General features: G+C 37.4%; 1 protein-coding gene and 1 long non-coding RNA gene across 2 annotated transcripts in view; one reads left to right on the top strand and one right to left on the bottom strand.

The window, feature by feature from the left end:
• LOC135320672 (uncharacterized) overlaps nucleotides 1-22,641 on the bottom strand; it is a 58,251-nt gene extending 35,610 nt beyond the window's left edge. The window contains exon 1 of the long non-coding RNA XR_010379930.1: nucleotides 22,319-22,641. This is a non-coding gene — a long non-coding RNA (uncharacterized LOC135320672). The remainder of the gene's footprint in view (nucleotides 1-22,318) is intronic.
• LOC135320668 (putative N-acetylated-alpha-linked acidic dipeptidase) overlaps nucleotides 1,429-25,207 on the top strand; it is a 498,181-nt gene continuing 474,402 nt past the window's right edge. Inside the window, exons 1-12 of the transcript XR_010379923.1 lie at nucleotides 1,429-2,039; nucleotides 2,324-2,439; nucleotides 2,545-2,626; nucleotides 3,927-3,992; nucleotides 4,787-4,850; nucleotides 6,198-6,269; nucleotides 8,237-8,368; nucleotides 9,720-9,827; nucleotides 11,694-11,808; nucleotides 12,189-12,249; nucleotides 14,474-14,558; nucleotides 17,466-20,999. The gene's annotated coding sequence lies outside the window, so the exon portion shown is untranslated. Of the gene's footprint in view, nucleotides 2,040-2,323; nucleotides 2,440-2,544; nucleotides 2,627-3,926; nucleotides 3,993-4,786; nucleotides 4,851-6,197; nucleotides 6,270-8,236; nucleotides 8,369-9,719; nucleotides 9,828-11,693; nucleotides 11,809-12,188; nucleotides 12,250-14,473; nucleotides 14,559-17,465 lie in introns of the transcript that reaches the window.

Raw genomic sequence — 25,207 nt, 5'->3', positions numbered from 1 at the left:
GCACCGCAGCCGCCGCCGCTTCAGCCGGCACCGCAGCCGCCGCCGCCTCAGCCTGTACCGCCGCCGCCTCAGCCCCCTCAGCCGGCACCGCAGCCGCCGCCGCCTCAGCCCCCTCAGCCGGCACCGCAGCCGCCGCCGCTTCAGCCGGCACCGCAGCTGCCGCCGCCTCAGCCCCCTCAGCCGGCACCGCAGCCTCAACCGCCGCCGCCGCCTCAGCCCCCTCAGCCGGCACCGCAGCCGCCGCCGCTTCAGCCGGCACCGCAGCCGCCGCCGCCTCAGCCTGTACCGCCGCCGCCTCAGCCCCCTCAGCCGGCACCGCAGCCGCCGCCGCCTCAGCCCCCTCAGCCGGCACCGCAGCCGCCGCCGCTTCAGCCGGCACCGCAGCTGCCGCCGCCTCAGCCCCCTCAGCCGGCACCGCAGCCTCAACCGCCACCGCCGCCCGTCCACCGTGGGTCAGGAGCCGCTGCACAGACGGTGAGTCCCTGCGGGCCCCTCCCCAGCCCTGCGCGGGTCTCCGTCCCTCCCTCGGCCTCCCCCGAAGGGCCCGAGGCGGTCCGGGCCCCAGGCCTCTGCTTTCCCGGCTGCGAAACTCGGGAAGGAACGGGGCTGTGTTGTGATCCGAGGCCGCGCGTCCCGTTCGGCTTCCTCTGGGCCACTCCCCACCCCTCTCCTTCTCCGGGCCAGGTGTAACATTTTGTCTTCCCTTTTCAACTGAGGGTTTAAAACAGTGTTTCAGATAACTGTCAAAACGCTATGCATGCAAAACCCTAGGTTAACTTAAGGGAAGGAGTAGGAGAGAAGAGGGGAAGGAGCGAAGTTCACTGGTCACTTCTGTGGGGGTGGGTTAGATGGTCACAGTGGTGAACGCTTAACTGCTACATGGCCCCGTGCGCTTACCAGCATAGTCGTTACTGTTACTAACCCCGGACAGCACTGGTGTTAAGGAGGCATGACCACGGACCGTGTGCTCATTGAGCTTAATTTTACACAAACTAAGATTTCCACAGAATCAAGACAGGCAGTAAACGCCAGCTGCAGAGGACAGCTTGTGCAGGGTTGGGGAACAGCATGGCATGATCAGAACTTTCGTTTGACTGGCTTGAAATGTAGAGGGAAAGGGAAAGTTCACACTGATGAATCAGAGAGGAGATAGCTGTTTTTATTAAACTAAAATGGTTAAATGAGCCTTGTTGGTTAATGATTTGCCTTAGCAATGTGAATTTGGATTCTGCAAGTATTGTATAAGTTCTGTAAGAAGCTTGTTTTAAAATTTCAAAACTCTTAAGATATTAGAAGTTCAGTTTTATTTTATAAGAATTTTTTAAAAAGTGTTTATTTAACTCAATTAGAACTGAGTTCCTTTAACATAGACTTTATTATCTCATGTATTAATACCCTCTAGAGGTACAGAATGAAAAATGTGATTTATAAACAGACACATACAGACACAAGGAAAACAGAGTATGTAGCTTCAGTAACAGTTTAAGAGAAAAGTCAGAAACAGAAATTTTCCCTGGTCAAAATATCAAAAAAAGCATCTGGGGCTTATATCCTTTAATTGATTTGAGCTCTAAATGGACAAATACACAATTTTTTTTTTTAATTGCTAAGAACAAGATTCTTTTTCACGTTGAATAATGATTTTGAAGTTTAAATAAATACCAACAATAGAGCTATGAGGGAGGAAAAATATAAAATACTGATTTTTTTTTTTAATCTCACCGTAAGGTGCATTCTTAAATACATAGGAGAGAACTGTCATGATTTGCGCAACTCGCTTGCAAATAGTTCAACAGTATTAACAATGATTGAATTTAGATGGTGGGCATATGGGAATTTATCATCCTATTAAACAGTTTTCTGTACTTCTGAGACTTAGAATAAAACATTGGAAGGAACCTGTTAGACATAATGCTCTATGTGAAGTAATTTGTTCCCTTTGTGAAATTCTAGGAAGGTTAAAATGCATGTTCATAACATCAAGAAAATCACAAGCATTTACGATGTAATCAGAACTACCTGAGGATCTGTGAAACTTGGTGAGTTGGTGAATTTTTTAAAATGTCTTAAAACATTTTGTTTTTACAAAGATTACAGGAGTAAGAGAAGATAAATTTTAATCAACTCTTAATATTTTTTTCCTGGTTGATGTGATATAATTAAATGTGGGGAAAAAAGGTAAATTCTAAAAGGAGACACTACCTTGATGGTTTTCTATGGAGGAAACTCAAGCAGGAGGAAGTTTAATTTAAAAACATAAATTACTGCTCTTTATAATACATTCTAAGTTGTCATTCTTTTGAATTCCTTCCTTTCCAAACAGGTGTGTTATTCTGGGAGATCATCAGGACTTCTGGGTATTTGGAGGTACTGACCTAACCAGTGGAACTGCTGATTTATAAGAAGTTGTCCAGAATTTTGGAAAACTGATTAGTAGAGGTAAATAATGTTTCCTTGGCAAGTGATGACAGAAAGAGACTTGAGTGAATTTTCCTTTGTTTTTAGGCAGATGTACCTAACCATGTATGTTAACAATGATTACAGGCTGGAGACCGAGAAGAACTACCATTTTTGCCAGCTGGGATGCAGAAAAATTTGGACTTCTGGGTTCCATAAATGGGCTGAGGTAACTAAGACAGAAAACGTATCTTCTTGGTCAACATGTATCTCAGGGTAATCACAGATGTGTTCCATTACCTGATATTGTTTTAATTTGGATAAATACTCAAGAAAATTTAAGAAATAGAGTTTGATTTTGCTTTTACATCAGTTTGGTAAAACAGAACAACCTCTTAATTACTCAGTACAAACCAAGTTTTTCATTATTTTTAATATATTTTAGTTTCTATTTGTATTTGTTTTGTGATAAGTAAGTAAAATCTGTAAGCTCAGAAAATAGTCAAACCTAGGAAGCTGCTTCTGACAAGTGAATTAGCTTATTGAAAATCTGATATAGATCCTTGACATTAATTTTCAAGTTTTTACAGTTTCCTTGGATTTCTTCTATCTAGGAAAACAACATGCTCTTTTAAGATGACTATACTCTGATTATAGTCTCTCCTTTATTGGTTCCGTACTAAATTGTAACCATAGGTATATTTTACCATTTACAAAAGTGCCTGATTGGGAAGTATAATACAATGATTTTGTAAATTGAATTACTCTAAAATTTCAAGGATTTATTTTTAATTCAATTATGATTAATTTTAATTTGTCACTGGCTCTTAATGCTTTATTTTAAAGTGTTTTTCATAGGCCCCCTTCTTTCATCTTCTTCCCTTAGGCTCTCTGTCCAGTAACTCTAAGTTCTTACATGTTCATGGTAGGCTTGTGTGTTTTTTTTAAAGGCAGGTGCACCAAAAAGCACTTTCCTGTGACTATCCTCTGTTTTGTTCATCATTTATGAGTCCAAATTTTATAGAATTGATTTGAAGAATGTCATATCTTTCTTATCATTGTGTCTGGTTTTTAAAATGCTTTCCTTCTGACTCATTTCTGCATACTTTAAAATAATAATATGAATCAAATAAGTATGGGAATAAAATCACAGTTACTTGTATCACATTTGATTCCATTTATATTGCAAAGTCTTATTATTATGTTGGTGTTATGAACATGCATTTCATAATACAGTTATTTACATGAATCAGATCTTATTCATTAAGGTTATTTACTTTTAGAAATATGTAATTTCTTGTGAATACATGTATATAGAAATACATGTGTCTTTCTATAATTTAAGCAGCTTAGAATACAGATAAAATAAATCCAAGATACAAGATAATATGCCTTGCATTAATTTAAATTCATGTGAGTTAAAAGACAATTTGAATATTGTTTCCCATTTTCTAGTAGCTTCTTGATCATATTCAGCAGCACATTTACCTTTACATGTATTTAAGGAATCTTTTTTATTTCTACTGTAGCTCTGTCATAATGGAAACTCTGCAGCAGAATCAGCTGTCATCTATCCCGTGTGGCCAAGTGCAGAGGTGAGAATTCTCATTTGTGGGATGACCACTCACAGCTTTAAATGTTTTTACTGTAACTGCTCTTATAAGGTAGCAAGCTAGAGAGAGAGAGAGAGAGAAACAGAGAGAAGAAAAGAGTTCTCTCTGCATATTCCCATGTGTGTGATGGCATTAGTCTTCTGCTGTATTTTTCTAGAATGTGTGTGCATGTATGTGTGAGAGAGAAATGTCTTGTCTTTGTCCTAATAGCCACTCTTCTCTCCCTCTAGTTTTTTCTCTATCCTCCCCTCCTTTCTTTTTCTTTTTCATCAATATCTTCTCTTTCAAAAAATTCTTGATAAATCAAATTTCCAACTTCCTCACTTTTAATATGGTAAAGTTACTTGGATCCCCAACGTCAAGGGATCTCATACTTTAATGTCTGTAAGGATTACCAGGGACACCTTTTAAAAGTACAGATTTCCAGGCCTTACTTTGAGCAGTTCTCTTCCAGTAGATCCAGGGTGAGGCTGAGCATCTCCGAGCCTTCCCCCTTCATATTATGGTGCAGGGGATCAGGGGCAGTTTTCCTCTGGGTCTCCGTGCTGTTGCTATGAAAAGTGGCTACAGCATCACTAATATTTTTCTTGTTTTAATTGCATTAATATTATGAAGCAGTTAATAGCATTTTCTTAAAATTATGGTCAAAGGCATAGGCGTTTGATTTATAATGGTATCTGCAAACCACTCTTTTACTGAATTAATTTGTTTGTTTTGCTTGTATTTCCACAATTGTAAATGCTGTGAGTTAAGTGACTGCTTTGCTTCAACTACAGGAGAATGTGAAAACACTCCAGGAGAGAGAGGTTGCATATATCAATGCAGACTCATACACAGAAGGTAAATTTTATTTCAGATTGTCATTAAATAGTATACCAGTATTTAAGTCTATCAACTCCAACTCATAAACTAGGATTATCCTCTTTCTATGAGATGCCTCAATAATACCTCCATTTCTCCATTTTACCAGAGAGAACATTATTATGATTCAAATGAATCAATATGATTCATAACTAAGCTATTGATCCTAATTTCTTTAGAATATTTACCATTTGCCTATCTTGGATTACTACTTAAAACTTTAGTACTTTTAACATTCTTCCTGTGGAGCTATTTTTAAAAGTTGGGGTAAAATATTTCATACAGAAATAGTTCCTGTATGTATTGGACCAACTCTGAAATAAGCACCCACTACAGACTTCCTTTTGACCCTGACATGTGGCATGTGCATCTGTAGGCTTTCATCATATTATGGTTATTTCTAGGTAAGTGTCACAGGACACATGTTAGTTACTGACATGCTCTAGTCTAAAGTCTTGATATTGAATTGAATGAATGAATAAAAACATGAACCTTATGGCCTTACCACTTCCTTTGCCAAAGACCCTTAGGTACTGCTGCCGTAATGAGCAATGGCCCTTACTGTTACTGCAGGAGCTGCGGCCTTAGCAGCAGAGTCCGCCTCTGCAGTCTCCTATCCCGAGTGTGTGCTGCAGCCTCTCTGGCTCCTGAAGAGTTATTTCCACCTTGTGTTTTAGTTTTAGCCAGACTGTTTGTCTGTCTGTCTATTTATCTACCTACCTATCTATCTATTCTAAAATCTTATTTATTTGTTTTTACTGAAGTACATTTGATTTATAATATTAGTTTCAGGTGTACAGCAAAGTTACACAGTTATATACATATACATATACATATACATATACATATACATATACATTTTTAGATTCTTTTCCATTATAGGTTATAATAAGATACTGAATATAATTCCCTGTGCTATACAGTAGGTCCTTGTTGTTTATCTGTTTCATATATAATAGTGTATATCTGTTAGTCCTGAACTCCTAACATCTCTCTTCCCTTCCCCCTTTCCCCTTGGGTAACTATAGTTTCTTTTCTATGTCGTGAATGTATTTCTGGTTTGTAAATAAGTTCATTTGTATCATTTTTTTCTTTGTTTACATTCCACATATAAGTGATATAATTTGATATTTGCCTTTCTCTGTCTGACATACTTCACTGAATATGATAATCTGTAAGGTCCACCCTATTTTTAATTCTCCAGGAATGATGCCTTCAATTTGAAATCTGTTATAACTTGTTTATAATTAGAAAATAAAGTTAGAATTAAATACAGGTTTGAAGTCCATTTGGAGGTATTAAAATACTCTCTTATTTATTTTGCAGGCAATTATACTCTCAGAGTTGACTGTACACCCCTTCTTTTCCAGTTGGTATATAAACTGACAAAAGATGTATGTAAGTAGATCTGTCATAATGTTTTTTGATGAGTGGATAAATCAATAACTTTTGTTTTCTAAATTACTAATATTTAAACTGGTGACAGACATAGCTGATTTGTATAAATAACAAATCAGAATGAGCTTTAATACACTACTTATGTGACATAACTATGAGAACAGTAGTGCTAGTCTCTGTTCTAATAATAGTTCCTAATAATTGTATACATTTGTTAAAATGTGCAGGGTCTATTGTTTCATGGGGCAGAGTCTCTTTGATATAACAGAAAGAATACTGAGCTGGGATGGGGAAGCCTTGGCTGTGAAGATTGCCTTGGCTATTCATTCATTCATTCATTCATTCATTCAGCAAGTATTTATTGTGTGGTTACTATGTATCAGGTCCTATGAAATGAATTCTAGCAGCTACAGTGATAAAAGCACAAGGTTTCTGAATCCAAATACTTTATAATCTAGAGAGGCCACAGACCTGTAAGTGAGGACTCATACTTCACTTGAATATTGGATACTATATACAGTGGAGGACAGTTGTGGAAGAGAGAAGTTAAAACCCTGGGGTAGCTGGTGAGGTTGGAAAGCACTAGAAGGTGTTCACAGAAGGATTAGTGGTTAGGCTGTAAAATGGAAGGATGTGAAAGTGGGGAGAAGGTTTCTCCTCAGAGGACACAGGACCTAATAAAGACATGGATGTGTGAAAGAACTTTTCCCGACCTCTGGGTAATGCAATATAACCTAAATGTAAGGTGTTGGTGAAAAAGCTGGCAAGAAATGGGGCCTGACACATAGGCCTAAATGTTCATAAATCTGGTGATGGAGAAATTAAAGAATCTTTAACAAGTTTGTACATTATCATTTTTATTCATTAGAAAAATTACTCTGTATCAGTGCAGTGAATAGGTTAAGCTCTAGTAAGTCTAAAAGCAAAATGGAAATAATTCCACATACTTATTTAGCACACAGGAATTTATAAATACTTGTTATTGATGTAAAAAGTACTCTGAAAATGTTAATGCACTCTAAATCTCTAAAAATTATGTGATCTACTCATTGAGAATATGTGTGCTTCATTTAAATAACCCCCCATTATAGAATTTAACTGTAGAAATGTTTCTTTCAAGTAGGTATCACTTAGATGACAGTGGGAAGTAGATGTCACATCTCTGTGGTCCTGTTTCCCAATCGCCCTTCATCTTGCCCTGTCCTTTTCACTGTTAGTGTCTTTAACATCTCATCCTCCAAAGTTAGGATCCTCCCATGCCCATCACAACTCCCACCATACTGGGAAGCTTAGGTCCTTGATCCTTTTATTTAAATGTCCCATAAAAACATCTTATCTAAAAACACGCTGTAAAGACAGCCCTTGTTGGGGAATCCTTCTCAGGAGATACATTTACACTCTGTCTTACAGAGGAGGCTCCTGCCTTTATAGGAGGGGTAGTAAAAATTTTAGGACCAAGAAGGAGAAGCTTAGGTCTATCCCCTTTGTACATTTATTTAATAAGTATTAAATGTGTAAGTGGTTACCATAATGACAGGATAAATCAAACAGAGATTCTGCTATTAGCGTGTTACCTGTGTAGCCAGGAGAGACTATGATCAAGAATTTTCAAATCCAAGATAGAGATTAAAATCACCAAAGTGAATACAGATAAAAGTGTGGGAAGCAAAAAATAAATATCTTAGTTTATTATTTTACATGTTGGAATTAAACAGCCTGCTTAATGGGAAATTGCAAATTTTTTTCCAATTTTAAAGCCTCTTTTATGTTAATTTGAATTTAATTTGCATGCCACTTGTATTAGATACAATATATTTGTCTTTCAGAGTTTTTGTTTTAGGTAGTTTTTTAACAGTTTAACTGGGAAATTAAAATGTATCTTTAGAAGTTACATTATCAGGATGAACTAATTAATTGTCCAGAAGAGAAGAGTGAGATTTTATAATCTTTTTTGATTTGATTGTCAGTGGAGGAATCAGACATCATTCATCTGGAGAAATGCTGTTGGTTGCTGAGGGCTCAATCCCGAACTGGATGATTTGACTTAGAGACATTTGGCCCATTGGCTTCACCACCAATTTGTCCATCTCTGAGTGAAGGTGGGAATCCTTCTATTTTCTACAAATGTTCTTTGGTAAACACGTGAGCCTTGTTCCACCTTTGGAGCCTTGTGTAAGTCGGTTTATCTTTCTGCACCTGAATATTCTCATATATAAAATCAGTTTGACCAAGACAATCATTATGAAACTGTGCTCCAGTGCGGTGCCTCAGCATCTGGTGCAAGGTCAGGGTGGTGGACACTGAATAGGCAAAGCTCTAGCTTCCACACGTGACCTCACCTCTTCCTCAGCTGAGTAGTGTCTATTGTATTTCTTTTATATAGAAGAAGGTTCCACTGCTGTATCCTTCCCCCACCCTTAAAAAATTAAGAAACCACTGGACTAGCCCATCTCTAAGGTCCCCACTTAGCTCTAAACTTTTCACTACTATATATATATATGTATTAAATGAGGTTTACAAGGAGTAGTTGTGGCTGATAATCACAAAAACTGTATTTGAAATCTGAAAGCTTGGGTTCTGCTTGTGATTCAGACCTTTTTAAAAAAATTTCTTACTTTTAGCAAGTCATTTAACTACTTCTTAGCTTCAATTTTCTGCTCTTTGAGGGCACAGAATTAGATTCTTGAAATAGACAGTCTGTATTCTTCAGGTTTCTAGTGTGTTTTAGTAATATTTGTTAGGGGAGCTAGAACAGACAGGGCTTCCACTTCAGCAGTGCAGTTATGTTTTTACCTTTTTAGAATTAGAGATTGAGAAATCATTTCATTTGAAAACAAAATGATTCCATTTATTTTTTATGAAAAGTTTAAAAACCACAAGATTAGATTATAAATTGCCCTTTATTTCTGAAATTTAATATATTTATTTATACAGATTAAGTGGTACAATGAAGACTGCAGTACAGAATTTCTTTCTCTTATAATATAGTGTGTTAGTTTTCTTTGCTTCATGAAGGAGTTGTATGAAGCTTGTTAATAACAACACAGTATATCTTTGATAGAGTTCAACTTTTCTTCTTCTTTTTTCTTTTTTCATCTTAGTCTTTCCAAATTAGGATAATTGTGGTCTCCGACATTTTTCCAGTTAAATTTTTAAAATATATTTTAATTTTTTACATTCTACAATCACTTTTAACTTTTGGAATTAATATAAGATAGAGACAGGTAGGCAGACAAAACCAAACACTAAATGATAGTATTTTCTTCTAGGAAGTTAAATTTTGGTTATAATTATTCCAGGGGGAAAAAAAAAACTTCCTAAGACAGTGGAAACTACTGATAACTTTTAAAAACTAAGTCAGTTTATGCGAGTCATGCCACCTTTCATAAGCATGTCATTATTAACAGGAAGTTTGTTGGCTGTGATTTATTCTGTGTTCCTATTTTACAGGTTTATTTAATGCTTTTGGTGAAAATCATGACAGCCACATAGATTTTAAGGAGATATCCTGTGGGTTATCAGCTTGTTGCAGAGGACCTCTGGCTGAAAGACAGAAATGTAAGTGTGTTAAACATCACAAAATTTGGAAGCTATACAGAGAAAAAAATTAGCATCCATTCATGTAAAAAATCATCTGATTAAGGCTTGAATTTTCATCCCTTTGGCAAATAGCAATCTCTTGCTGAGGTTTTACTGAGGTCAGTGTAAAGGTTCAATCATCTATTCTTTTTTACTGTGGAGTAATTTAAGATCTTTGTTATTAATAATGGTTGATTTTCCAGATGAATGTACAATTCATGATAAATGAACTACATCATTCATGATGTGTTTGAAAATGTTAAGCATATAGAAAATATTTTCTGGTAGTCTATATAGAAAATTTGTCTTGCTTAACTTGAATTCCAACTTATTTTCTAGCACTGTGTATATTGATATTAGCAAAATTAAGTTTATGATAAAACAATTTTATTAAATACTAAATTTATCTTTTAAACCTAGCTAAAATATTATAGCGTAATTTGTAAGCATATTACATTAATAAATGTTAACCATATTTGGTTAGGAAAATGCAGCAGTTTACATTTAATTGGAACCTAATTCTTATATATTCACTAGGGTCATTATCTCTGCATATTTCTAAAATACAGCTTCACAAATACTGCGTATTTTGGGTATGATACTTATTAGTTCAATATTCTTTAGTAATGTTGTACTGTGATGTACTCAGTTAATTTAATAGCATAATTAATACATAATTATTACACACACGGGTGTGTGAAGTAGATAATTATTTAATCTTAAAAATTTAGATTTCTTTTATCTTCCCTGATAGTATACCATTACTCTAACCTGGCTTTGTGATAGATTATTTGTTCACATTAAAGTTCTGGTATTAAAGAGGCTGAAGTCTTTGTTTCTCAATTGAGGTTAATTATTGTCTTAAATTTTTTTTTAATTTATTTTTTGCCAGTGGACTAGTGGAAGTTAACCAACTAGACTAACTAGCAATTTTGCTGATATTGATGTTAATTAGCAAAGTGCTGATATTTCGGATTTTTAGCTTGTTGTATATAAACTTCATTGAAGATTTGAGATTGTTCTTAGGCAAAAATATTGGGTGCACATTAATTACACTGGAGAGGCAAAATCTTTATACAGTCATCTCTCATTATCTGCTGAGGATTGGTTCTGAGACCCCCTCAGATACCAAATCCATGGATGCTCAAGTCCTTATGTAAAATGGCATAGTGTTTGCATATAACCTATGCACATCCTCCTGTATACTTTCAATCATCTCTAGGTTACTTGTAATACCTAATACAATGTAATTATTTGTAAATACAATGTAAATGATATGTAAATAGTTGTCAGTGAATAGCAAATTCAAGTTTTGCTTTTGAGAACTTTCTGGGAAAATTTATATATATATATTTATATAATTTTTGACCTATTGTTTATACCTGTGAATGCAGAACCAATGGATACAGGGGGCTGACTGTACCAGCTTTTTGTTGATTCTTAATGTAGATGGAATATTTTCAACATTGTAAGAATCAACTCTGAAGTGATCAGTTTTAAATATTAGAAATTAATTTAAAAGCTTGAATTACCTTCTCAAAATCTGTGAGATATTGTATAGTAACTTGGCCCTTCTTTTTCAGTTTGCAAGAAATTTAACTTTAGATTTAGGTGAAGGATAGAGTTCTCTAAGCTGGCTAATGATATGAGAGAGACTTGTGAAGTGTACAGGAATTCCTACAAGTTTAAAGGACTTTAATGACACAATCTCCTCCAAATAAGAACTTAATCCAGAATGTAATTGTTTGAGGAACTAAGTAATTTTACTAGGGCAGCTTGTAATAAAATGTATTATACTTCAGAATATGAAAGTAATTTCCCTCCATAAGAGTTTCTTTTCTTTAGTTTGCTTCAAGGTATTTGATGTTGACGGTGATGGAGTTCTCTCTAGGGTTGAACTGAGAGACACGTGGTTGCACATTTAGAGGTCTGGAAGGACAACTGCACCGATGATACCCTGGTAAAGTCTGATTGTATACATCTTCTTGAATGTAAACTTCCAACAGGAACATAGAGTGAAGAATTTTTTAAAACAGGTTGAGAAAAAGATTTCTTACTACTTCTAGGTTCTATATTATGCTACTCAAAATATTCATAGCCAAAGATGCAAAATTGGGAAGAGAATTTGCCTTAGAAAATTTAATAAGCTGAATGTATTATATTAAAAAAATGAAACCACTGGAAAATTGTCATAAATTTTTAAGGCAAACAAGCAATCTATTTCTGTAATTAAAAAAAGAAAAAAATAGTTGACCAAAAATACTTTATACTTCAGCTACTGGCTAATAAAAATGATACCTTCTCTATCCTAACTACTGATTTGGGTTTCTGGTTTTAAAGGAATTACATGTGGATGTATCCAACATTGTAGAAGACACATAGAATGCACGACACCACAAAGGTGAGTCTAGCAGAGACTAATTCTTTTCTAAAAATACATTATATTCTGAATTGCTATACATACCTTACGTATACATACTTGAATCTCTTCTACATCATCCCTGCTAAATGCTTATTTGGACCTGTGGTTACAATACCTCCAAGTTGTCCCTAAGGAAAGCCCATTCCACCTTTAAACAACTCCATTAAGTGTTATTTACATAAAAACATTATATTTTATAAGCTAGGCATTTTATAAAAATTAAGTAGAGACAGCCCTTGACATCTGTAGTTTATAATCTTTACTTCTCCCATTTTAATACATTATGGTAAGACAAAGCTTATATTGAGCAAAAGAAGCCACAGAATAAAAGAACACATTGTACAATTCAATTTATTTGAAGTTCTAGAACAGAGACAACTCATGTTAATAATTGTTACAATAGTGATTTTGGAGATGTGTCATTTAACTGGGAAGGACCATAGGATATCTGGGATGATGGAAATTATTTTTTAATCTCAATCTGGGTGGTGTATATAGTTTTAAAATTTTTTTTTTCAATACTATTGGTGAGGGTCTGTTCTAAGTTTTTAATAGCAGCCAGAATAAGTGTATAATAGCAGAAACAAGCATGTACTTTACAAAGAATAAAGCCTTGAATTTTTTTTAGTTTCACAACATTTATTAAAGATATTATAATAGGTTTGCCTTAATGTCTATGTATCCCTGTGAAACTGAAGATAATCCATATATGTGAGACACATATGAGTTAATTTGACCCTTTCTATTCAAATGTTGACATGTACCAAGTAGCAGATGGTAGGATGTAGACCATAGTGGTCTTATACAGGCTTAGAAAAATAAGTAACTTTTTTTTTCAATCACAAATCCAGAAGAAATCATCATAGTCTTATTAACTGACACTCAACAGAAATAAATAATAGAAATGAATTTTTCAGGGCTTGATCTTTGTTTGGCAACTCAGATAACCGTCTTCATTTACTTTTCTGCCCAAAACTAAGGTAGCCATTTCTATTTGGTATATATGAAAACAGAAACATAGGAAAGTTTCTGTTAGGAAATACCTTATGTAGAGATACAATTTCCATTGCCTTTTTTCTGGGTGTTTGATAAGTATGGAGGTTATCATCGCTGTCTATTTTTATGTAAGACCGTGTTTCTTCTTATGGCTGTACTTTTGAACATTAAAAAAAAAGATCATTTAGCTGCTCCATCTCCGTGTAACCATAATAATGAAATGGTAAAAATTTAGAATAGAATTTGGACCTTTCAACCAAACCTATTACCCATATTCACTGGTGAATAGACTGTGACAATATTACCCATTATTTTGTACCATTACATTGGTATTAATATACTTTTATGGAAGTTGCATCATGAAAGCCAATAATTACCATCATAGTGCTTTAAAATCTTTTCTTATAATACATGGTATTATATATTGAATGAATACATGAATATCATTAATAATAAATATTAAATATCATTAAATAATAAATCATTAGATAAAAATATAATTAAGTAATAAAAGCTAAGGACATTATTATTCATCTAGGATTGTTAAGGTGATTGTTCAAAACATGAAGTAAGAAGCATTTGGTTATATTTTTGCCTGCCAAGAAATATTGTCTACTGTATATAAATGTAATTTTTGGTACACTTTGACACCAAAAAAAAAAAAATACTGCTTTATTCAACTTGTGAAAGTAATGTTAAATTTTATTTTGAGGAAATGTTAATATAGATACTCATTTATTTTATATATTTAGTTTTTTTAAATCTCTTAAGAAGTCTAATAATATTCCCAGATGTTTTAAAGAAGATCTTAGAAAATTGTTATGGTCAAAGGGCATAATACAGAGAGTTTGGAAAGATGCTTTCAAAATTAGTAAATAGTCCTTTTTCTCTAACCAGAACCTTTAGTGGGTTCTGTTAGTAAACTTCACCTTGAACCAGAAGATACTGTGAGTTATTTCCCAGGTCTTACTGGAGGAAGAAGATTTTTGGTGATAAATTGCCCACGTTGTGACTGACTACTTCAGAGTTTGGTTACTTTTGAACTTATTCTTGCTGGCCTACTTTCAGATGAACACATAGCATCTACGTTAAATCATTATTTTTCTTTCAGACAAATGACCATTGCAAGTTTAATAAAACAGATTTTATTCAAATAATATAAGAAGATGAAGATTTAAGATATTCTTAAATATTGTTTCTCTTTCAGAATGGCCATCTTAACTCTAGAGGAATATCATATCTGGAGTGTGAAAAATGTTCTTGCCAATGAGTTTTTGAATCTACTTTTCCAGGTATGTTTAAGGTAAATGACAGAGACCGAGTGCAGTGGTACCAGTAGTTCTACATCTTTTCCATTATGTAGTAGTTAGACAACTAGACTACAAAACCATATACTGTCAAAAGAACTGCATTAACCTGTACACCACCTGCAGATGGTAAGTTAGAGCGTGCATGCTTCTCAGAGTCACAATGTGCATGATAGGAAAGTAGAGTATAGCTGATAATGTTTATCTTAATAACTCATGATAGAGCAGATTGTAGACACATAGAAAATAATTTAAAATGTAAAAGCCATTATAATTTGCTATTTTTCTTTACTTTTTTTTTTTTTTTTAAGACCCTTCCTAACAAGTAAGGCAGTGTGGACAGAGACAAAGATCATAAGTCGGCAGCTGTAAATTTTTCACAAAGTATACAATCTTTCCAGTTAGGAGGTTATTTTAGATGCAAATCTGTTTCTTAATTTTCTTTTATTCTTTCTTTCTTTCTTTTTTTTTTTCTTTTTTTTAATTTAATTCTTTAGAAGGTCCAAAAAAGATTGAAGGAGAAAGGAGGAAAAAAAGCTGTCAGGGGTGAACATGAAATCATAAAACTTGCCAGATTTTAACTATTTTCCAGTTAAAGTAGTTCTCTTTGCTCCAATTTAAAGAAACAACTTATAGGTTCCCATTTTTCATAGTTCTTCATAAATATATGTTGATTTAATAGTATTTTACAGGGTGTGAGTAGGGACAGACTGGAAGTTCAAGATTTGTAAATACAGGTATATATAGAATAGATAAACAAGTTTATACTGTATAGCACAGGGAAATATATTCAAAATTTTGTAGTAGCTCATGGGGAAAAAATATGAAAACAGATACACGTATATTCGTAAAGTACTGAAAAATTGTGCTGTACACCAGAAATTGACACAACATTGTAAACAGACTATAACTCAGTAAAAAAATAAAAACAAGATAAAACTGTTAGAACACTATAAAAAAAGTAGTATTTTAGATTTTTCTTATTTTATTCTCCTTTTCTTATAAAAGCACCCCTATGAAGATCAATAAGGCTTGATATCTTTATATCTATCATGATCCTCCATTGTAAATACAGAGTAACCTGCCTGTGACACAGCTATGTTAGAATAAATGAAAATTGAACTCTTCCTGACAGCTAATAATTAATGTATATTTAAAGCATATGAAATCTGATAAGTCTATGATACCCATTTAAATCAATCAGTTGCTCCACTGTCAGTTATCAGCCAGGATCTAAGTTGATGTCTTTATAAAATATAAATACATATAAAAATAATATAAACCTACTATAAACAGAAATGACTTGCTTAGTAATATGAAAATTGAGCAGCTATTTTTATCTCATTTAAAATGATGTCCTCAATTACTTTAAGTTATCATTAATTATATAAACATTTTGACCACTTAAGTTTGTGTCTGAGTCACCTTGAAGCTCTTACATAGCAAAGCATTTTGAACTTTTATATTGCCTTTCCTATTTTCTCATGTTATCAGGGACTTGCATAGGCACTATTTTTTCTAGGACTCTATAAACAGATGTATGCCTGAGATTTTCTTTTGTGTCTGTGTTTCTAGCATTATATTACTGACAGATTTTTTTGTTGGTTATCAATCTAATTTTTTTTCTTGGTATATATAGTACTTTCAGCCCTTTCAAATATATATATATGTAGTCAGTTTACAATGTGTCAATTTCTGGTGTACAGCACAATGCTTCAGTCATACATGAACATACATATATTAATTTTCATACTCTTTTTCACCATAAGTTACTACAAAACAGTATTGGATATAGTTCCTTGTGCTATACAGTATGAACTTGTTTATAAATTGGGAGTTTGAGATTTGCAGGTACTAAATATTAACATTACATTTTATGATGCTTACTTTATCCCATATTCAGACATGCTTTTAAAACTTAATTTTCACTAAATATATAAGTAATCAGACTTACTCTAAATTGTTTTATTTTCTGTCTGTTTCTAAAATAGAATTAGCTAGTAAATTCAGTGATATAAGCTTGAATTATACTTTTATTTTATTTGCCAAGATCCCACTCCTGGCTGACCATTTTGGGTATTTAAGTATAAAGTAAGTAAATGTCAGTAGAATTAGGAAACCATTCCTGTAGTAATATTATTTTCAGTCCTTTCAAATAAACTCAGTGCCCAATATTTTGCAGAGGAAGCATTCTAAACATGATCAGGATCTTCTATCTTGTACGTTTGTCAGAAAGCGTCAAATGTTAAACAGTTTGATAAACAGAATAGTGCACCACACTGACCCCTACCTATATCCATGCTCTAATCCTGAAATCTGTGAATATGTTATTTTACATGGCAAAGGGGATTTTGCAGATGTATCAGGTTAAGGACTCTGAGACAGGGAGATTAGCCTGGATTATCTACATGGGCCTAGTCTAACAACAGGAGTCCTTAAAAATTGAAAATCTTTCCCAGCTGTGGTCAGAAAGATAAGACTTTGGAAGAAGGATTAGAAAGCTGTAAAGCTGTTAGCTTTGAAGATAGAGGAAGGGCCATGGGTAAAGAAATGTGGGTGAACTCTAGAAGCTGGAAAAGACAAGGAAATATATTCTTCCTTTGACCTACAGGGCATACAGCCCTGCTGACATCTTGATTTTTAGCCAAATGATACCTGTTCCTGACTTGACCTACAGAACCATAAAATAATAAGTTTGTGTTGCTTTAAGCTGCAAAATTTGTGATAATTTGTTACAGCAGTGATAAAAATAAATATAGGGGAGGTAATCCAAATTTATGGATTGGAGGGCTCAGCATTTTAAAGATGTCAGTTCCCCTTCAACTGATTCAAAGATTTATATGTGCACATCAAAATCCCCAACAGTTAATTGTTGTAACTGTTTTTTTGTAGAACTTGACAAGCTGATTCTAAATACATAGAGAAGCGTGAAGGGCCAACAATAGCCAAGATGATATTAAAGAACAATGTTAAAGGACTTATAAAACAATATTAAGTCTATGTGATAACTACCTAAAGTTAGACATATAGACAAATGGAACAGCATTGAATTAAACCCTGTACCATACATGAACAGTAACTTTAGATAGATTATAAATCTAATATATTTGAAACATAAAGCAAAGCATCTGGGGGAGGGTAAAGCTCAGGTGGAATGTGTGCTTAACATGCATAAGGTCTTGGGTTCAACTCCCAGTACCTCCATTAAAATAAATAACCTAATCCCCCACCAAAATAAAGCATCTAGAAAATAGTGTAGGAGATATTTTAATGACTTTGAAGTGGCAAAGTGTTCTTAAACCGGACAAAGCATGAAACATAAAAGAAGAGTTTTAAGTTGGACTTCAGTAAAATTAAGAATTATTTTTATCAAGAGATACCATTAAGAAAGTGAAAAGCTAAGCCACACGGTGGGAAAATATATTTGCTATACCTATATCCAACAAAAGACTTGTATCTAGGGCATATAAAGAACAAAAACCAGTGGAGAAAAAGGCAGAACCTCAATATTAAAATATGCAAAATAATTGAAAAGGTGCTTCACACACACACAAAAAAATCCACATAAGCTATGAAAAGGGGCTGACCTCTTTAGTAATAATGGAAATACGTACTAAAACCACACTTGGAACACCATTAGACATCCAGTAGAATAGTTAGTTGTTAAGTGATATGAAGCATTGGTGAGGGCAACAAGCAATGGGGACTCTTACACATGGCCAGTGGGAATATAAATTCTTACAAATACTTTGGAAATAGGCTTTTTGAATGAAAGTTATATGTGTGTGTGTGTGTGTGTGTATATGTACACACATACACATACACACACACCCACACCCTATTACCAAGGGTAACCCATATGTGTACCCTTCAGAAACTTCTACATCTGAGCACCAAAGGACATCCAGAAAATTCCCATAATCACTATTTGTTATACCCCCAAATAGAAAATGACCCAAACACTTGTCAACAATAAATACATAACCATAAGTGGTGGCACATGCATACAAGTTGTATACTTTAAAGCAATAAAAAATATACTAGTTTACAGAAAACACTAGTGGATGAATCTTACATAATGTTGAGTGGAAAGTACGGGACCAAAAATTTCAAAAGCAAAAAAACCAATCCATGGTGGCTGAATTTAGGATGGTGAATCCATCAAAGGGGTGCCGTAGTAACTGGGAAGAAACCCAAATTGGAACAGCAATGTCCTGTTTCTTGACTGGATGAAGGTTACATAGATGTGTTTACTTTGTGAAAAATCATTGAGCTGTATACTTAAGATGTGTTCACATTTAAGCATGTATATTATATTTGCATTTTTTTAAAAAAAGTTTGCTTGCAAAAAAAGATATCCAAAGCCCAAGTATTTATCAGTAGGAGAATGGATAAAACAAATGATAGTATATTCAAACAATGGAATACTACTCAACAATAAAAAAGAATCAACTACTGATACAAGGATGAACCTCAAAAGCCTAATTTATACATTTCATTGTCAGGTAAATTTTAACTCAGAAGGTAAACAAAACTGTAAACAGTCATGTGCCCTGGGGGGAGGGGTGCTGTAGCCTTTGTCTCCTCAGACCTGTGCCATTACTGGCACATCTCGCAAGAAGAGAGGCAGGGCTCAGCCACAGCTACCATCTCCTCCTGTGCATAGTGCCTGGGCGGGGGTGGGGCTGAGGCCTGAATCTGCACGTGGGGGCTCCACAACCTCCTAGGCAGGACTGAGACTTGTTTATAGCCCGAGGCAGAGAGGATCTTTCTACCCTGACACCTCAGAGAACTTGTGCTGCCAAGAGAAACAAGGAGCTAAGATTTGGCACAGAGCATAGGTGGGGCTGTTCCGCAGTCTTCCCCGAGCCCACCTACAGACCGCCTACCCAAGGCAGAGCAGGCAGCTGCACAGAGCAGCAGAGTGACCAGCACGAGGAGAGGGCAGGTGGGCAGCCACCCACCTTCCTGGCAGGAACACAGCACCTGACCACGGTGCTGGGACTGGGTGTGATCTGCCCACCTGCCTCCCCCTGATCACAGCATCTGACTGTGGCATCAGGAGGGGGAGTGACCTGCCCGCCCACCGGGTAAGAGCTCAGCTCCTGACCTTGTGTTAGGAGGGGACACAATCTGCTAGCCAATAGCCACTGAGAGCAGCACAGATGAGGGCGCCAACAGAAGGCCTATGAAACAGCAAGCTGAGTTCGCGAAGCAGGGTGAAGATACAAAGACTTGTCGATTAAATCATTAAGGGCACACCATCTCCAGGTTAAGTAGGTAACTGATACTCCTTAAGCCACGGTGCCAGAGAGATATGAGCAATGTGAAGAAGCAGAGAAACCACTCCCAATTAAAGATCATGAGAAATCCCCTGAAAGCATGATCAAGGAAATAGACATTGATGGCCTACTAGATCAAGGTTTCAAAAAAAGAGTGATCAAAGTACTGAAGGAACTAAAAAAAATAGTGTTTAGGGATATAAAATATGTCAAAAATGAAATAGAAACTATAGAGAAGAACCAAGTAGAATTAGTAAACTCATTGTCTGAGATGAGAGCTGACCTAAAGGCTGTGCAAAGCAGACTAGAAAATACAGAAGAACAAGTATGTGATCTAGAAGACAGGACAACAGGAAGCACCCAATCAGAACAGCTGAGAGAAAAACAAATAAAAAACAATGAAAACAATATACAGGACCTATGGGGTAATATAAAGTGTGCCAATCTATGCATAATAGGAGTTCCAGAAGGGGAAAAAGAACAAAGGGGATTGAAAAGGTATGGGAAGGACTCATGACTGAAAACTTCCCAAACCTAAAGAAGGAATCATATCCAAGCACAGGAGGCTCAGAGGGTCCCAAACAGGAAGAACCCAAACAGACCCACACCAAGGCACATCCTAATCAAGATAGCCAGAGTCAAGGATAAAGAAATGATCCTAAAGGAAGCAAGAGAAAAACAGAGTGAGTTACAAGGGAACCCCCATAAGGTTTTCAGCTGATTTCTCTACACTATTTACAACAGCTAAGACATGGAAATGACCTAAAATGTCCATGAACAGATGACTGGATAAAGATGTGGGATATTTATATGATGGGATACTATTCAGCCACAAAAACTGACAACATAACGCCATTTGCAGAGACATGGATGCTCCTGGAGAATGTTATTCTAGGTGGAGCAGAACAGAAAGAGAAAGAGGAATACCATATGAGATCACTCATGTGTGGAATCTTAAATATATGCAATGTCTTGTGGTAACACAGCAAAAAAAAAAAAAGTGACGAATGTATGTACGTTCATGTATAAATGAAAAATTGTGCTCTACACTGGAATTTGTCATAACATTGTAAAATGACTATTACTCAATAAAAAATGTTTAAAAATAAGTAAAATAAAATATAACCTTTAAAATACTGTATAATGAGAGGTGTGATGTTCTAGTATCTGTTCTAAGAAGTACGTTAGACACACATAAGAATAACCAATGGTCAGAAAGATCACATGTTACCAGCTACCACCCCATGCAAATTAATGGCATTTAGGAGATATTCATATATGTGTGTACATATGTAAAATATGTATTAGTATATATGTAAATCAAATAAAATATTATATTCTAATGTAAAATCATATCAGCAAAAGCACTGTGCTGACATAAGTATCTTGGTGTAAATAGATTACAATTTTTTATTGAGTTGTCATAATGGGAATATTGTGAACCAAGTGGAAGTTGTAAAAAAAAGTCATCCAAAAAAAAAAAAAATCCTGACTACATGAAAAGATGCACAGTTACTATAAGGCCTCTCCCCTTATTTACTATCAGTGTGAGAAAGTCTCTTGGAATAAGTTAGGAGAATTAAAAACTCTTAACAAGACACAAAAATGCACTCTCTGTTAAAGAAAATAAACCAAAAGAAAAAACAAATGAATGGACAATTAAGATCCTACAGATAAAAATACCAATTTTTATGGGAAGTATAGCCTTAAAAAATGAGATTATATTCTAATTTCACCTTTTGAATAAAGATATACAAAATTTAGCTGAATACCTTCGTATTTTGCACTTACGAAGAAAAAATGTATTTGCAATGAAAAAACAGCCATTATCCTGCCTTTTGAGTATTCTAGTTTTAGGTTTGAATATATTTCATCTTAAATGGTCTTAAGCACTATGCAGTGGTTGGTTTTTTAAAAATACCACTGTGTGTGGAACTTCTAAAAGTGATTCAAAAAATTTATATTTTTGTAATAATTTAGTAATGGCCCGGATATTATTTTTAACAAGACTACTCACCATGGAATGGTGCAAGATTTTTTCGATGAGTTTATATTCACACATGTTGAAGATTGTCACTATATTATGAGAAAATGTCAACCATGGCAGTATTTTGACTTGAAAACGAGATAAGCTGAGAAGCATATTTTAAGTATAAAATAAATGATTGCATGCCTTTAAAGACAAGAAAATAAAAGCACGATAAACTCTTTGACACACTTAAAATATAAAAATTAACATAATGTGATTTACACACTTCTCTTTAACTCTTTCAGTACTTTCTCAGCCCCTTTCCCATTACACCTGCGTCCCCGCTCCTGACCCGCGGTGTACACACCCCCGATCACACGGGGGAGCGGGGACACTCACACCTGCATCCCCGCTCCTGACCCGCGGTGTACACACCCCTGATCACACGGGGGAGGTGGACCCGGGCGGTGAGGACCAGGGGCGCGGACACTCACCGGCTCCCTGCGGGCGAGGAGAATAGTCGAAGCGGGCCCGCCAGCGCACCCGTCCCCTCCTGCCCAGCCGGCCGCGGCCCCAGCTCGGTCAGGTCCACACACACCCCGGCAGGGAGCGGGCGCAGGCAGTGGGAAACCGGCGTAACTTCAGATAGCGGGCGGGGAGCGTCCTCCTCCCGCGGACACGCAGGCAGCGCTGTCCTGGAGCCTCCATGGCGCCGCCCGCTCAGTCCTGAGGAAAACAAGCTCCGCCCCCAGGGAAGATGCTGGCTGCTGACGCGGACTGCGTATGCGCACCGCCACCTAAGACACGCTGGCTTCGCGCGCCCCCTGCAGGTCCTCGAGGGAGGTGCAGTATACTCAGAACTCACTGTAGAACACATGACCCCTCCCAGCCAGGATGCTAAATCCCTGGAAATCTCAGTGCCCTGGCCTCTTTGTTGATGGCACTGGCGATGCGCTCATCCAGCCATGCCTGCTCTCTTGCCTGGCACATGCCTCAGTCTTTGGAATCCCGCCTGAATCAGATTCTGTTCTGGAGGAAGGACAGGTGCAGAAGAATCTCAAAATTCCAGACTTAGAAGGTGATCAGGAACACAAACTCAACTCTGTCAACTCCCTGGGGTCCCCTGAGGAGTCTGATTTTCTCAGAACCATCTGCCCTGTGTCAGGAGCAGACCAAGCCTCAGGTAGCTTAGAGAGGCTATCATGCAGCACATGCTTTGGACGGTTCTCAGTTCTGACCTGCATGATTTTGAGACCCTTTTGTAACTCCTAACACTGTTTTCTCATACCTATAGTGATGGTTATTGACGACTGAGTTAATCCTCTTAAAATGCTGAGGTGCTGTTGTTCCTTGGAAAACAGAATATTTTGAAGGGATCAACTTTTTATCACTTCCCCCTAATTAAGTATGTTTTTAAAATTAGAAATGTTTCAGGGAGCACTCAGGTCCTCCTCTTGCACCAGTTCCTGGTGTTGGCAGTTTCTGCTCTGAGCTCCAGATCCTGATCCTTCCGGTGGTCTATGGTGATGCCAGTGTGTGCATGCTCTTCCTTGTGCACCGGTGTGGAAAGGAGACAGCCCTTCCCCTACATGAGGCTGCAACATTCTGACACTCAAAGCAGGCACAATGAAGAATCAGCTAGAGCCCCCGGTACCAGCTGTCCCAGGTAGAAACATCACCTTCACCACAGTGTTCCTGTGCTCCTATCAGGCCTTCACTACTCCCAGCAGGCCATGCATGAGCAGTGTGACAGGTGACTGCCTGTCCCAGCACAGCATGGTGGTGATGATCCCACCTTATCTGTTTGTCTTTGGAGTGTCCCCACACCTCTCTGAGCTTCACTTTGCTCTTCTCACAGGCAGGGTTGTACAGGCATGAACCTCACAGTGTTATGATAGGTAGTCATGGTAGCTGCTCACCCAGTGGCAGGCTCTGCCGAGAAGGCTGCTGGGAGTGCTGTGTGTCTTCACACTTGTCCTTCACTCTCCCCAATGAAAACACTCTTGGCCTTATCCTTCCCTGGCCTGTGGCCTTTCTGTGTTTGCAAAAGAACATGGAAACAATCTGTTTGCAAAGAAGTTTTGAGGTTCTGTCCATCTGGTCCAGGAAATGCTGACTCTGCTAGATGTGCTGTTGGGTGGGCTCTCATGGGAGAGGCTTGGGCAGGACTTCCCTTGGCAATAAGCTGCCCCACCCAGGCCTTTCCATGATCCAGACTCCTGGGACCAGGGTGCAAATCCCCAGCTCCCCACTTGTCAACAATGTGACCTGGGCAACTTTCTCAAACCCAAGCTTTGTCCACCCAAGGTCATCAGAGATGGGGGATAACAGGATGTCCTGCACAGAGTGTCTGTGCAGATTAAGTGAGGTAGAACAGACAGAACAGTGGTGGGGCCTGGCCCATTGGTTGGCAGAAGGGAGCTCACCATGTGCAGCAATTTCCGCGAGTCACCCAGCAATCTGCCCAGAGGCTTAGCCACTCCATCACTATCATGTGTCTGAAGTCCACTTAACCACATGGGAGAGAAACAAACGCATATTCTGAGTGTAGCTGCCACAGGGAAAAGTGTATCTGAGCGGGGAGTAATACCAGAGGGTGATCAGGATGGTGGAAGATGCCCCCTGAGTTTGAGCAGACTGGAGCTGCCCTCCAGAGCCTGGGGTTAGTGAGGATGGGCTTGTAGAAATGCCTCTCTCCTTTACCCATCAATGCTAGGTCCTGCTGGTACTGAGTCCCACAATCGGTGTGCTGCTAGTGCCCTCAGCACAGAGAAAAACCCAGGGGTTCCCACAAGGCTTCGGCCACGTCCTCTGCTTCCTGAACTCCCATTCTGGTGACCCCACCTGGGATGCAGAGATGAGGTGAGGCAGGGGCTTGTGCTGTCAACACCACTACTCTACCCTGCGAATCTGACACACAGTAGGTGCTCGGTAAGTCATTGTTGAATGAACAGCAATACTGGGCCAAGTTTCTGTGGGTGTCTGTGCCCCCAGATCAGGGACCCCTCAGGGCCCACCTCACAAGTGACATGAAAATAATAATGCCACCAGGAGCAATAACAGTTCCTCAGAATAAGTGGGCTTTTCCAAGCACTCTCCACCTTTTGCAAAGGCCTCCCAGCAGGGAAGTGGGCTGTCAGGGGCAACATTGCACTCTCCACTGTAACAAGGAGAAAGCCAAGGGCCACAGAGAGGAGTGCCTTTCCAGTGTCACTGCTCACTTTCCCACCTTTTGGGAGACTGGGAGGCTTTTCTACTACATTCTGGCTCTGAAGCCCCAATACTGTTTGGACATGCCTCCCTCCCTGGAGCAGGGAACCACTAAGTGACCTGTCACTTGTCACCAAGCAGACAGGCTCATTTCAGCTCATTGTGCCACCTGC

The sequence above is a fragment of the Camelus dromedarius genome, unplaced genomic scaffold, assembly GCF_036321535.1.
Source record: "Camelus dromedarius isolate mCamDro1 unplaced genomic scaffold, mCamDro1.pat HAP1_SCAFFOLD_114, whole genome shotgun sequence".
Lineage (NCBI taxonomy): Eukaryota > Metazoa > Chordata > Mammalia > Artiodactyla > Camelidae > Camelus > Camelus dromedarius.
The sequence above is the reverse complement of the archived record's forward strand: the minus strand, read 5'-3'. Positions and strand labels throughout refer to the sequence as shown.